Here is a 4,567-nt window from a genome sequence, read left to right on the forward strand (position 1 = left end):
AATTAAAATTCAAATCTTTTTAAAATTAATTTAATCTAATTTTTGAAAAATTAATTAATTAATTAAATAAAAATAAAAAATTTTAATTCTTATTTACTCTTTCTATTTATACTACTCTTCTTCCACATCTCTATTATTCAAAACTCTCCTATCCCTATTTCTTCTCTTGGTCTACCTCAACTTCTTTATCTTCTTCCTTTCTTCTTCATCTCACTTGGAGCTTTTTGCCAATTGGCACAAAAAGCTTTCTTGTGACTTCTCTTCCATCTTCTCAACTTTCATCCTCTCTTATTTACTCTTATCTACTATATCCAAGGTATTTTTCCTTTACTTATTTTATTTATTTTTATTTCAATTTTTATCTTCTTCTTCTTCCTCTACTTCTGACTTTAAGAAGGAGCTTCTTGCCTATTGGCATAGAAAGTTTTCTTGTTTTCTCTTTTTTTTTTCTTTTCTTCTTGTTTATGACCAAGAACAGGGATAAAGAACCCCTCTTGACTCTTGATCCTGAGGAGGCATTTACAACTAGCTAAAGCACAACACTCCGGAAGAGATCTTTCAGAAAGTTTTGAATAAGAAACAGAGGATATGGCCGAACCACAAGAGGATCCTAGAAAGGTCCTTGCTAACTTCACCATACCTACCTCTGACTTTTATGGCAGAAGGATTGATGTACCTGCCATTGGAGCTAACAATTTTGAGATTAAGCCTCAGTTAGTCTCTCTTCTACAGTAGAACTACAAATTCTATGGACTTCCAATAGAAGATCCACATCAATTCTTGGCAGAATTCTTACAGATCTGTGATACTGTAAAGACTAATGGAGTTAATCCTGAAGTCTACAAGCTTATGCTCTTTCCCTTTGCTTTAAGAGACAGAGCTAAGTTTTGGTTGGATTCCCAACCAAGAGAGAGTCTTGACTCTTGGGAAAAGCTTGTAAATGCTTTTCTGGCTAAGTTCTTTCCTCCTCAAAGGATGAGCAAGATTAGAGTGGAAGTTCAAATTTTCAGACAAAGAGAAGGAGAATCCCTCTATGAAGCTTGGGAAAGATACAAGCAACTGATCAGGAGATGTCCTCCTGACATGCCTCAAAGTGGTCCCTCATAGGCGTGTTCTATGATGGCTTGTCTGAGATATCCAAAATTTCATTGGACAGCTCTGTAGGTGGATCTCTCCACTTAAAGAAAACGCCTACAGAAGCAAGAGAGCTCATTGAAATAGTTGCAAATAACCAATTCATGTACACCTCTGAGAGGAATCCTGTAAATCATGGAACCTCTCAGAAGAAAGGAGTTCATGAAGTTGAGACTCTAAATGCCATCTTGGCTCAGAATAAGATCTTGACCCAACAGGTCAACATGATCTCTTAACATCTCACTGGGATGCAAATTGCAGCTGACAGTAATCAGGAAGCTTCTATTGAAGATGAAGCTTATGATCCTGATCAACCCACCATGGAGGAGGTGAATTACATGGAAAACCCTATAGAAACACTTACAACCTTTCATGGAGAAATCATCCTAACCTTTCATGGAAGGATCAACAGAAACCTCAATAAGGTTTCAATCAAGGTGGTAGGAACCAGAATAGGTTCAACAATAGACCACCATTCCCATCTTCTCAAGGGAATATGGAGACTTCTAAGCAAAGCCTTTCTGACTTAGCCACTCTAGTTTCCAGCCTCACTAAGACCACTCATAGTTTCATTAAAGAAACAAGGTCCTCCATTAGAAATTTGGAGGTACAAGTTAGTCAACTAAGCAAGAGGATCCCTGAGATCCTTCCTGACACTCTTCCCAGTAATACTGAGGTTAATTCTAGAGAAGAGTACAAGGCCATAACCATGGAGGTTGAGGCCGAATTGGAGGAGAATGGGAAGGCATTGAACGCCAGCGAAGAAGCCTTCACTGGGCATTCAACGCCCACCAGCCCAGGGAAGCTGGCGTTGAACGCTAGCAAGGATGTCCCTGCTGGGCATCTAACGCCCAGAATGCTAGAGGGACTGGCGTTGAACTCCAGTCATAGCACACCCTTTGAGTGCTCAAAGCCCACTCAAGAACCCTCTAGCCCAGAACCAAAGGAAACCATAAAGACTATTGAGGTTCCTTTGAATGCACTTCTGTAGTGCATGGGTTCTGATGACCACTCATCCTCAAGTGAGGATGAGACACTAGGGAAGAGCAAGTTGCTCGTTTCCTATAAGCAAATAATGAAGCTGAACACCAAACTATTTGGTACAAAGCCTCTGGAGGAAGAACCTCCATTGCTTACCAAAGAACTCCATGCTTTGGTTCAGCAAGAGCTACCTCAGAAGCTTCTAGACCCTGGACGCTTTCTGATTCCTTGTACCATAGGCACTATGACCTTTGAAAAGGCTCTATGTTACCTAGGGTCAAGTATCAACCTCATGCCACTCTCTGTAATGGAGAAGTTAGGCATACTTGAGGTACAAGCTGCACACGGCTCTTTAGAGATGGCAGCCAAGAGCATGAAGAAGCCATATGGCTTAGTGGAGGATGTCTTGGTTAAAGTTGAAAACCACTACATCCCTGCAAACTTCATTGTCTCGGACATAGGAGAGGATGAGGATGACTGTGTCATCCTTGGAAGACCTTTTCTAGCCACAACTAATGCTATCGATGATGTGGCTAAGGGAGAACTGATAAACCACTATTTTATAGTTTATCTTGTGCTCAATTGAGTGGTTTTTATCAACTCTTTACCCACTTATTCATACTATTTGCATGGTTTTACATTTGCCTTCCTAATTATGTGCTTTGATTGAAAACATGCTTCTTTGGCCTTAAGTTCCCTATGTTTAATCCTCTCTTATTACCATTAGATGCCTTGATATGTGTGTTAAGTGATTTCAGAGATTACAGGGCAGGAATGACTCAGAGGATGGAAAAGAAGCATGCAAAAGTGGAAGGAATACAAAAAGTTGGAGAAATTGCTAAGCTGTCCAGCCTGACCTCTTCGCACTCAAATGGTCATAACTTGAGCTACAGAGGTCCAAATAACGCGATTTCAGTTGTGTTGGAAAGCTAACGTCCGGGGCTTCGATTTGATATATAATATGCCATAGTTTTCCTGATGCTAGGCGACGCAAACGCGTGCTCCACGCGGACGCGTCGCAGTGACGAAAAACCAGCGTGACAGATTTCGCAACCAGCGATTTCTAGGCTGTTTCTGACCCAATTTTCGGCCCAGAAAGCACAGATTAGAGGCTATAAAGTGGGGGAATCCATTCATTCATGAGAACAAGCTCACAATTCATAATTTTTAGGATTAGATGTAGTTTTTAGAGAGAGAGGTTCTCTCCTCTCTCTTAGGATTTAGTTTTAGGATTTAGGATTATTTCTTCTTCATCACAGGTTCAATGATCCTTTAATTTATGTTTCTCTTTTACTTTTATCTACTCTAATGCTTTTTATTTGTATTTGACTTATGTTGCTCAACTGGCTTATGAACCCTTCATGTTAGAATTTTCTTAATTAATAATTTGAGGTATTTCAGTTTATGATTGTTTTATTCTATTTATGAATGCTTTTAATTTAATTTAGATATTTTCTTCCTTTTGGCTTTGGTTAAGTAATTGGTAACGCTTGAGCTGTCAAATAAAGCAGTGGTTGAAATTGGGAGTTGCTCCAATAACTCTAGTATTTCCATAGGAATTGACTAGGACCTGAGGATTAAGCTAATTAATCCACTTGAATTACCTTCATAGTTAGAGGTTAACAAAGTGGGATTAAGATCCAATTCTCATCACAATTGATAAGGATAGGACTTCCAGTTCTAATACCTTGCCAAGAGTTTATTTTATTATTTCTATTTTATCTTTCTTATCATTTAACATACTGGTTCCTTACTTTCAAACCCCCAATTTACAAGACTCATAACCAATAATAAGAACATACTTCCCTGCAATTCCTTGAGAAGACGACCCGAGGTTTAAATACTCGGTTATCAATTTTAAAGGGGTTTGTTACTTGTGACAACCAAAACGTTTGTAAGAAAGGTTGATTGCTTGGTTTAGTGACTATACCTGCAACGAGAGTTTATTATAACTTCTAAACCATCAATCCTCAGTTCTTCAAAATGGCGCCGTTGCCGGGGAATTGCAAACGTGTACCTTATTATTGGTTATTGTAAATATTTGCTTTTTGATTGTTTATTTGTTTTTATTTTTTTTATTTTTGCCTTTTCGTAAATTAAGAGGTTATTGGTTTTAGTTATTAAAAAAAAATTTCAAAAATTTGTTCCTCGTGTTCGTCTTGATCTTCAAGTTGTTCTTCGTGTTCATCTTGACCTTCAAGTTGTTCTTAGTTGTTTTCTTCGTTTTGATCTAAAAATTTTAAGTTCGGTGTTATTTTATTGTTTTTCTCTTTCCTCATTTAATTCAAAAATTCAAAAAAAAATTTAAAATTCAAAATTTCAAAAATTTAAAATTTCAATTTTCAAAATTCAAATTTAAAAATTTAAAATTCAAATTTCAAATTTCAAAATTTGAAAAAAAATTTCAAAATTTAAATCTTTTTCAAAAAAAAAATCATATCTTTTTCAAAAT

Source organism: Arachis ipaensis, chromosome B2 (assembly GCF_059453495.1).
Source record: "Arachis ipaensis isolate K30076 ecotype BB chromosome B2, ASM5945349v1, whole genome shotgun sequence".
Lineage (NCBI taxonomy): Eukaryota > Viridiplantae > Streptophyta > Magnoliopsida > Fabales > Fabaceae > Arachis > Arachis ipaensis.